The sequence below is a fragment of the Limulus polyphemus genome, unplaced genomic scaffold, assembly GCF_000517525.1.
Source record: "Limulus polyphemus unplaced genomic scaffold, Limulus_polyphemus-2.1.2 Scaffold4681, whole genome shotgun sequence".
Lineage (NCBI taxonomy): Eukaryota > Metazoa > Arthropoda > Merostomata > Xiphosura > Limulidae > Limulus > Limulus polyphemus.
In genome coordinates, this window is record NW_013670291.1 from 75,103 (window position 1) to 86,729 (window position 11,627).

At 33.3% G+C, this 11,627-nt stretch overlaps 1 non-coding gene across 1 annotated transcript; it reads right to left on the reverse strand.

Annotated features, from left to right (window-relative positions):
* Positions 1 to 4,677: 4,677 nt before the first annotated feature.
* Trnad-guc lies at positions 4,678 to 4,749 on the reverse strand. Its single transcript has one exon. It is a non-coding gene; the product is annotated as a tRNA-Asp (tRNA).
* Positions 4,750 to 11,627: the final 6,878 nt, after the last annotated feature.

Here is an 11,627-nt window from a genome sequence, read left to right on the forward strand (position 1 = left end):
TGCCATATGGAACTCTTACCGTATTATTACTTTGTTGAAGAAAGTGTCAGTACTATGAAATATTATGTACAACTCTGTTATATTAGGATAAAAGAAAAATACAGAAAGTTTAAAATGTTAAACTAGAAATACGCATACAAGTCAAAATGTACGTCACTCTGTACGTAATGCAAACAACGCAACCACTGAACCAGTCAGTATCTTATACATAACACAAAATAAGTATATTACAATACATATTCATACATCATCACGTTATTAGACGTTACGATCTAAACATGTACACGATACACCATGTCCAATTTGATTTAATAAATAAGATATGTGTAATGCAAGACACTCTGCTACAAAGTGCGATTTCCGTATTAATAACTATTAGTAATAAAATTAATATTATACAGTACTGTAGAGTGTACACTGAACACAAAATTTTACTTTTAATTCTAAATGTAATAAGTTATTCAACGCAATAGGTTATTTTAATAAATAGCATTACAATTGGTAATACTTTACTAATACTATTATTTGTATTTGCAGTAGTTCCACAAACACGTTATCATTGTCATATTTACATTGTTAATAAATACATAAATTTAATTATTTACACTTATAGCCTTACCACTGGAAAAAATCACAATAACACCGATACAAAAGAAAACTTTAGAAAGCATTTAATATTCTTAATAAAAAATATATTTTATTTTAAGTTTAACTGGCTTAGCTTCTGCGAGTTGTAACAAACTTCACTTCTCTCCCTTTGTTTACGAATTCTCAAATCTATAGACTGACTTTCTTAACGATTTTTCACGTGATTTTCTTATCGGTTTTGAAGGTGCTGCCATCTATATGCACTATTCTATTGTTATTCACAAATTATCATACAGTTCCTTTAACAGAATGCAAATTAATTCAAAATTCTTATTCTTTGAACAACTATATCACAATCGCGATTTATTGAGTAAAAAGCCTTTAGAATTACATTTAAAGTTTATGAAGTAGCGATTTCGTTTTTAGTTTTGGTTTTGTTTATCCTTCATGTAATTTTCCTGCTGCCGTTTAGTTCAACTACCTATTTATTCGCCTGAAAACCGCTTTCTCATCTTCTTTCTAATGTTTATTAATTAGCAAACTAGTCATTCTTGTGTTTTAAAACAGACACGAGGTTCCCTTAGCGGTGATATATGGATGCTTTATTCATGCATAATTATGAAAAACAAATACTAGTATGTTAGTCATGTGATATGTAATCTCGTGATCTGGAAAGGAAATAGAAATCTCTACTTTGTATTAAATGAAAAGATAAAAGAAAGCGGCGAAAATAATAAGAGTGTTTGACACGAAAGATGTATTTAGTGGTTATTGTGGCAGCTTATTGTAGAGAGTAATTTGATTATTATACGTGATTTGATAGTATTTATAACAAGGCCGTATCCAGCTCTGAAAAAGCGGAAGGCAACCCCCTACTCCAATGAATTTTTCTCACATAAAAGCCCCCTTTTCGCAGAAAAAATAATTACAGCAGAACATTTAATAACTATAAAATTTTATTTTCATTATAAAGTATAAAGAGTTTGTTTGTTTGAAGTTATGCACAAAGCTACACAATGGGCGATCTGTGCTCTGGCCATCACTGGTATCGAAACCCGGTTTCTAGCGTTGTAAGTCCGCAGACATACCGCTGTGCCACTAGGGTGCAGGTATAAAGAGAACCTTTTTAAACCCTTTTTAAGCGGCCAGGGGTTCGGGGGGCTATCTCTATGGAACTGGAGGTATGTGCACGCCAATTTTTAAATAATACATAATGTAAAAAGTAATTAAACGCTTGGCAAGTCCACTTGTATAGCTTACATTTTTCCCACATTCAAAACTACCCATTTTTTCCACATTTCGGCCAACTCTGTCGCCAAGTACTTGGAGTATTACCTAAGTAATTATATTCCAAAAAACTATATAATTTATATCTTTTACCGGAAAATATCGTTGAAAGCGCTTTTGAACAACACTGCTCCATATTCTCAATTTGAAGCGCCTTAAACAAATTTCTCAATCATACGCACTGTAGTTGCCAACTTTCCAGAAGCTAAATTTGTTCCAAAGATGTTTCTTTCTCCTACATATTCCATGATTATTGTGCAGTTTGTTTTAGAGTTATTGTTATTCCGTGATTTTACCAATTCTGAACACTTTCTATTCCTGATTCTTCGGGAGTTTACTGGGCCTGTAAACATGACGGGGAACCTGAAATGATAGCCAAGCTTTCAGTTACGGTATACCATGCATTTTCTACCTTACTTTGATATAGAAATATTTAAACTTTCATCTATACTAGGTATGTGAAGTTTTCGTATCACACGTGACCAAGAAGTTGTTGATATTTGTTCGAGCTGCCTTTGTTTTTTGTCATGGTTGGGAGATAACGCATAGGTATTTAGCTGAAAAGCTGCACCTTGTGCACGAAGGTCCACAGCAGCGTCTTCAAATATAGATCAGATGATATAGTGATGCTACAATTTCCCTTATGTTTGAATGGAATTGTCTAATCATGTGGTAGCTCTAGTTTTTCTGGATAAGTCTGACTCAACAATTTAGCCAAGATTATCTGAAACACTTAGAATGAGTCGGTCAGTTTGGAAAGAAGTTTTAAAGGGAGTAAAGCCAGTCTGATCAATTCATAACTCCAGTAAAAGAGACTCCGTCGTCCATATGGTGAAGTACACACGCTGTCTTGTGTCTTTATAAATACTTTGCGCCATTTAGTTCTACTTTGATATATATATCATGCTGTACCACAGGTTGTATAGTTGCCTTCTCTAATTTACTCTTTCAGGAAAATGGTTTAATTGAAAATACCACAGTCCTATTCCTCGCAGACTTAAACAGACCACCACGGATTTAGAACTTACAATCCACCATTCACTACGACATTGGCCAATCAAACACCCTTCCATATACTTAATGGCAAGTGCACCCTCCTAGTGGATAAGGGGACATCCTGGTTGAAGCTTTGTTAGCGGGCTTAAGTGAACTATCGTAGAGCAAATAGGGAGACAGTAAAGAGCAAATTACAATTTTCATGTACATAAAGGGCATAAAATAAGTTAATGACTATAACTTAAAGTTACAAAAGTCTGCAAAGGGCACTGGATTTATCTTGCATACCTTTAAAGATATGAATTTATGCCCGAAGAGCTAGGAGTGAATAGTATGCTCAGTAGGACATCGTTGAACGTGACAGTTTCTGAAGTAGTTAGCAATGATGCGAAGATCATCTTTGTGAAATAATGCACAAGTCCTACCTTGTTCTTTAGAAACGGATTAACAGCTCGATAATATATGGACGAAATAACAGAACCAGTTGTAAGACCTTTCGCAGGTGAGATGGGCCAAAACTTGGCCTGATACAGGAACATGCCCTGTGCCATACTGCTAAGATTGGTATGCTATCTAGAGTTTTTTGGATTCCGTGTAGACATCAGAGAATTTTTCTTTTTTGTTGGCTGAGGAATGGGATAAGACCCCTCATAATGTTGGTAGTTGACCTATCGAAAGTATTCCGTACCAGTGCAAAGTAAGAAGACTATATTCGCTACTGAGAATTTCTTTTGCTAAGTGAATTTTTGAACACGTTGCTTCAGTCGGGCAATAAGAGTGTTCATTCTGAATTCAAGTAAATTAATGATCCAATGAGGTTGTTTAGTTAGTTTTTAAGTAGTTTATGGTGCCAATGAAACTGAGTGAATGGTAAACCTGAATTATCCTTCAGCTCTATTGTTTAGTTAGTTTTTTGAGTAGTTTAAGGTGCTCAAACTTAAATAACATAACGCGCCATCTAATGTCAAATTTAAGTACTTCGTGGGCTAAAGTAAATTGTATTATTAAATAAAATGGGCATTGAACCCGACGAAAAAAGCGAATCTGTTTGTAAAATGATACAAGTTTTATTCCGACTTAATATTCAGGAGTAACATCATCATTGCTATTACAATTTTTGTTCTTACAAATTATATGTGATCCACAATGAATTATGTAATATATACCACTTACGGTTAACTTGGAATAAATGTGCAAGAACAACAATGTTAACTGTAAGTAGTAAATATTACAGAATTCATTTTGGGTCATATGTAATATAATTTGTAACAACAACAAAACGTCATCATCGCTTTAAAATTTTATCTTTGGATATTAAGTCCAGAATAATATTTGCACTATTTTCCAAAGTATGTTGTTGTTTTAAGCTCTATTCTGTCAATCGCTTTCTCTCGCCCAGTGGATCAGTGATAAGCGTACGGACTTGTAACACTAAAATCCAGAATTCGATTCCCGATGGTGGAAGAGAGCAGACAGCATATTTTGTAGCTATGCATTAAAACAAACAAGTACTTTCTAAAGAAAAGATCTTGTTTTACAGAAGCTATTTACTATTATAAATACCAATTGATATGCAACATTTAATTTTTTTAATTCTCCTTTTTTTAATTTTTCAGTAGTCACCCTAAGCAAAAACAGCTTCTTGAGATTAGCTTTCACTTATATCAAAATCTTTTGTTATAATACATAGCGAAATTTATTGACAGAATGTGATGGAGAATTATTTAAGATACCTTTTGAAAATAAGATAGGGTAGTGGTTCAATTATCTTTCATAAGACATTGATATAACGTCAAAAAACGAATTCTCCCCGGCGGGGAATCGAACCCCGGTCTCCCGCGTGACAGGCGGGGATACTTACCACTATACTACCGAGGATTATATGAAGTTTGATTCTTTATAACAATATATTTTTTAAAAAAATTGTATTGTAATTATTCTTTTATATTTGAAAAATTTGATTGTTTAAATGATATTAACAAGATTGCATTATCACACAATACAAGACATTATGTATTAGGCCCTCGAGATCTATTCAAAACCGTGGTTTCGTATGCTGAATAACTTAGAAGTGTACATTGCTTTGAGCATGTATGTTTTGCATTTTTTAGGGTATAGAGCCTCATTTTAACACTCAACCTTAACATTGAACCACCGTGGGTAACATGTCTTTTATTATATTTATCTAATATTATATATATCAAAGAATTTGATAAATCATATGTTTATCATTGTTTCAAATTAAATTAATCTCTAACAGTAAATGTTTTGTATTTATTCTTTGGGTTTTTCTAAACTTTTTAAATAAAAAATTCAGAATAGCATTTGATGTTTGCTGTCGTATACTTCAAATAATAGGACTAAAATTTATGCAGGAAACTCAAACTCACTTTTATTAACAACCAACTTTTTTTTTGTTTACACTTATTATGTTTTTCTTACTTATACTATACTATAATATAAAAAAAACGAAACGTGAGAAATATTTACATTTTATTCCAATTAGTAGTAGTCGCTTTCTTCGTAGCGAGGACGTCTTTTATTTAATCAGCTAATTTTAAGCTCTATATTAGAATCAAGATTTATGCGATAACGATGTCAAACAAGAATATGTGCTGTTCCTTGTCCCCGTCCCCTCTCCCCTTTATACTAGCGATTTATGAAGCCTGATATTAAATCACACGGATGATATTTTATCCCCCAATGGGACAGGGGTAAGTTTACGGACTTGCAACGCTAAAATCCGGGGTTTGATTCCCTATGGTGGACACAGTAGCTAGCCCAATTGTGTAATCACTCGTGGTGTTAGAAAACTACGTAGGTTCAGGAAGTCTTGATGGAAATGAATAAAAACCCTATAATCCGAGCGCTTTCGAAAGGTGCACATTTCTTCTTTAAGGGACAAAAAAAAAAATTGGTAAGCAATTTATTCGAAATAAATTAATAGCTGGTTGGTTTTAGGCTATTATCAATAAATACCACACGCTTAATAAAAATAGGAAAGCTATAACCCGAACGCTTTCGAAAGGTGCACATTTCTTTTTTAGGGGCAAAAAAAAATTGGTAAACAATTTATTCGAAATAAATTAATAGCTGGTTTGGTTTTAGGCTATTATCAATACATACCATACGCTTGATAAAAATAGGAAAGCTTTTTTTCCCCCTTTAGTTGATAAGAATGAAGTAGTTAAATTTCAATTGTGATTTATATCCAACGCTTTGGTTATCATTTGGTGAAGAGACAACGGACAATCAAACATATCGTGAGTAGTGTCTGCATAAGTTGCCGTGGCCGCACATAAAGTTCGTCCTCTTGTGCGTGATCTTATTTCACGTATTGCTTTGTCCAAGTTAACGCTTGTTTGTCCCACGGAAATCGTGCGGTAAGTAGTTAGGGCGCTAGTCTATATTTACCACTTGACTAGCCATGATGAAATTTCGAGATAATATAAAGTAGCAACGACGAAAAGTAGCTGAAATTTTCAAAGATTCTTTCGGTCCTAGTGGTAGTTTTAGTAACACGGAGATGCGTGACTTTGATTGCTGAAGAAGCTAGAGTAACAGTGTTTCAGTGATTTCCATTGGCTAGTAGCTTGTCATATAACATCACAATTCATGCGAAGTCATATTAAAATTACGTACAGTATTAAATAACAGACTAAATATGGAGCTACAGTTTCATTAAATAAGGTTTTTATAATAAAATTAAGTTAGAGAGTTGTTGTTGTTTGTAGTTAAGCACAAAACTACACAAAGGGCAATCTGTGCTCTGGCCACCACTGGTATCGAAACCCGGTTTCTAGCGTTGTAAATCCGCAGACATACCGCTGTGCCACTGGGGTGCAAGTTAGAGAGAAATAAAATCGCAAATTTGTTTTTGTGGGTTAATATCCGATATTAAAAAAAAATCAAAATCAAATATTTCCGAAAACCTATCGTACATAGTGTATGTATTATTTTAGTGTAACTATTACTTTTTTGTATGTTAGATGTGAAGCATATCTTCGAGGAAGAAACGCGGAATCAAATATGTGTTGAAATTTAGAATATGGTTAAAACTGACAAATGACTCAATAAACTCAACTTGATGATTTATTGAAGTACAAAAAAGTTCAAACAAGTTGACACAAGATTCCTTGAGTTGGAATCAAAAATGAGTGAAAGTTCCACGTTTGTGTTTCGGGTTGCCAAACACAAATAACATTAAAGCTATTCCCACTAAACATTTTGTCATAAGCTATATTTTTAATGTTGTAATACACATATTGGCTGGAAGACACATCTTGTAAGATCAAGTTAGTCCTAGAATATTCGGGAATATCAATGAACGAGGTGCTTTGCTAAATATCTAGAATAAGGGTTAGATTATAAATACGAGAAAGCCAATCAATTTTCTAAGCAAACTAGTAGTGAAACAATGAAGCAATAAGAAAAGTCGCTTTGTAGACGATAAATCAGTCACTGTATATACATTTTTGGATAAGTGTTAGCTATCATGTATACTGAATCATTTTGTAAAAGTAAGGAGATTTTTACGTTAATATGTGCAAATTGACGTGACTGGCTGTAAACCTAGGCCTACAACTACCGTATTGGCCAGATTATAAGACAATGTTTTTTATTAATAATTAGACTATAAAATTCATAGTCGCCTTATAATCGCGGCCGACCACAGGCCCCTTCCCCTACTCTAGCCTGTCCCAGTCCTGAATGTCCAGACAGCATTCGTCTACGCATGCGCGCCAGACGTTTGCTGAAGGTCATCGCTCATTCTTGCAACTAATTCACCTGCTGTAGGCTGTTCAGTATTAGTATTGATCTTGTGGACTTAAAAAAGGACGTTATGACACTCAATTGTTTTTCGTTCCCATGGTTTCTGTAAATTAGGGGTCGCCTCATATTCGAGATCGCCCTATAATCGGGCCAATACGGTAGTTACAAAGTGTACAAGCCTGCATAGAAATGTTAAAGAGGAAATAAAACTAATTTATTATTGTTATCTGGACTAGGTGTTAAATTATTTTCACCAGATATTTTTTTATAAAGCCCATCAACGAAAGAATAACGTTTAAACAAAACATAGTGGACGAATTCCACTATCATAAATAACAAAAAATATCTGAATGCTACATTGATAATTGATTTAGTACCTTTGTAAAGATTAACTTTCTTACAGACTATCCAATATATGTAACATCTATTGATAATGTTACCTATATAAAATAAAAGTAACAAGAAAAATATTACTCAAAAACCTGTTCAGTATTCGTGAAGAAAATACTTGAAAGTTTTAGGCCTAATATTTAATTTATACAATGAAATACTAGAATCGAAAGTCACATGAACACGCTTATCGACTAAATGATTATAAAGAAATAACGACAATGTGGTAATACACAGAATGGAATACATTTTGAAAATTCAAAGAATAAGTGGCCTAATATGACATTGTGAAAAATGTCATGACAGAAAACATTATATATATATATATGTTTTAGGTGGAAGAAGAAATAATGTTTTAGAATAAGATTTTGCGAAGATTATCTATAAATAACTGATAACAATAAATATACAGTCGACGTTTGTTTCAATGATATTATTATTGTTGAAAATAATATCTATATAATTAACACGTATATCTTGAATAGCTAATCTTTCTTTTTCATGTTAAAAATAATGTGATTTGAATAATATGATTATCTAAAGAATATCCTCCATAAACCGTACATACACACATGTGTATAATTTATCTATAATTCATTTTATAATATCGGCATTTCTTTACATTTCTAAGAGATTACTAACTTAGCATATAATTGTGCCCACATACTATCCCAGTTATTCATGTGTATTTGTTTGAGTTTTACAAGTTTACACACAATTTTTATTCACAAGTTAATACACCCCAGTTCTTCTTTTATTTTGTCTTGTATTAAATGTCATAAATATTAACAGTGGCAACTCTAGTGGTCATGTTAAGCATGACTAACTATTTCCCTGCCAAAGTTTAGCTCCCCAGCAACTCAGTGGTAAGTCTGCAGGCTCACCCCGCTAAACACGGGTTTGAATACTCGCGTTGGGCACAGCTCAGATAGCCCATTGTGTTGCTCTGTGCTTTACAACAAATAAACAAAGACAGAGTTAATTAGTTTTATTAGTTTTGATCTTTCAATTCCCCACCACCACCACCACCACCATCACATGGCTCAGCGATAAGTCTGAGGGCTTATAATTCTGAAATCTGGTTTCGATAATGGCGGTGGGCATAACACAGATAGCCTATAGTGTAGCTTTGTACTTAAGAACAAACAAAGAAAAATAATTCAGTCACTGTTGTACTTAGTGAAAGTTTTGTGTTTATCGTGTGCTCACGTTGAAGTAACATATTCCTTCATTTTTCATCGAATTTGTTTTTATTCACAGTTCTAATTACAAATTAATGCTCCTGCAACGGCCCGCATTTCTGTGTGTGTGTATATATTTCTTCCTGTTCTGAAAGACCAGTACTTTACCCTTATAGCAGCTTTGAGATCCCCATACAGCCAGCGAGGGTAGTCGTACTGACGTGTGTAAATCAGTACAAATTGGGCTAGTATTGGCTATTTGGGACAGCGATATTTCTCGGGCTGCTGACGTGACACAACTAATCTGTGTAGCTCAGTGTATTGATTGTTGGCAATAATACATATCAACATGAAAATCTAGATTCTTATCGTCGTGGAAATTTTCATTCGTCAGTAGACTTTTAACTATGAATGATAACTTGAGAAGCAAATTAATATCTAATAATGAACACTTTAGCTAAAAGAGAAAAGAAATATTACGTGAATAATGACAAAGATTTTTTTGTTGTTGTTGTTAGATACGAACATTTAATTATTGAATTTCATTGTGAATATAGAAGTAATTTCAGTTTTCCGATCAAAATCCGAAGGGATAATATGCTTATTTTTATTTATTTATTAAATTCGAAGAACGGTATGGCACTATTTAAATCTTTTTTTTTTTAATGTATTGCGAAGATTGAAAGGTATTAACTTATTATAGTAAGACTTATGCAAGAGATTCGTGAGATTGCTTATGGTATCAACCCTTCCACCCACCGAAAACAGAATGAAAATCACGAAAAAAAAAAGAGAAAAATTGTCTGTAACAAACAATAATGTTCTGTAGAGGACGTTTTAAAACCAACATACAGATACGCGCGCTCGTACGAACCCACAAGTGTTGAATGTAAAGATTTCCATTGAAAGGTTTTAACAAAAGTTCAATGAATAAGACAGAAAAGACTCGTTGTGTAGGTGAACTTGAAGAGAGACGACAAAAGAACAAGAGATGAAGATGGACCGTATAAAGAGGGGGGATCTTAAGTACCGACAAACTGTGGAACTGGAAGTAAAAATATAGAAAAAGAGAGAAGAAAACATTGTTCTTAGAGTGCAGTTTGTGTGAATAGCGTGCAAGAAGTAAGGTTTCCATTCAAATGTAGATTTTTTATTTACGGCATTTTGTTCTGTGGAAAAAGAAAGAGCAATGCCTAGTATTTTCTTTTGTTAGGCATTTTATTTTTCTTTAGTATTAACTAGGTTATACTGTGCATTTTGGTAATCGGAGAAGTATATCCTGTAACAAATGTTTATTAGTCAAGTCGACGGAGTTAGAACGGTCAGGACTACAGCTGATTTTTTTTTTTATACTTGGATGTACACATCCTAAAGGAAAACGGTTAAGAATGAAAGCTGTCCAACTTGGTGCACGGATTGATCCTTTAGGTTATAGAAATAGGACTGCCCGTTAGCAGCTACTGAGATGAGAAGCACGAGATTAAATGCATGCTATTTTAAACATTCCTATTCAAAACAGACTTGACCGGATAGTCAAACAAACAAAATAAAAAATAAAAAAACAGGTTCATTTTAATTGTTCTGTTGTCTTTGTAAACACACATCTATATGCATGCGCAGAGTATGAAGTAATAGTGGTTATGATTGGCTGATTGGCATTTTTGATCCACTGCATTTTTGTATTATTGCTTTTCTACATATGCAGATTCGTTGATGCGAATTTTTAGGTTTCCTTCGAAACTTCTAATCTGGTTTTATCGATTTAATCATAAAGAAAATAATTATCAAAAATCTAAATTAATAAATGTCATCATAGGATAATTAATTCAAGAACACAGGGAATGGGCGCGGTCAAGCTGTTATCGTGCCCGGACAGTGAATCCGAGGATTCGTGGTTTGCGATCTGTTGCAGCCAAAACATTCTCTGCACTTTAGGGCTATGAATGTGATATAAGAGTGACAGTCACATTTATCCCATTATTCAATCAGTCAAAAGTAGCCCTTACATTAAAGTTTTTCTTTATTACCCATTCAAGCCGTCTCCAAGCATTACACGATCTTATTTACTATGTAGAAACCATGATACCTACCTAATGTTTAGACACTATGGTTTCTACTTATTATTTATACACTGTGGTTTGTATTTATTATTTAGACATTGTGGTTTTCATACTTGTTATTTAGACACCACGATTTCTATTTACCATTTAGACACCGTGGCTTCTACTTATTATTTATAAACTGTGGTTTGTATTTATTATTTATACACTATGGTTTCTACTTATTATTTATAAACTGTGGTTTGTATTTATTATTTATACACTATGGTTTCTACTTATTATTTATACACTATGGTTTCTACTTATTATTTGTAAACTGTGGTTTGTATTTATTATTTATACACTATGGTTT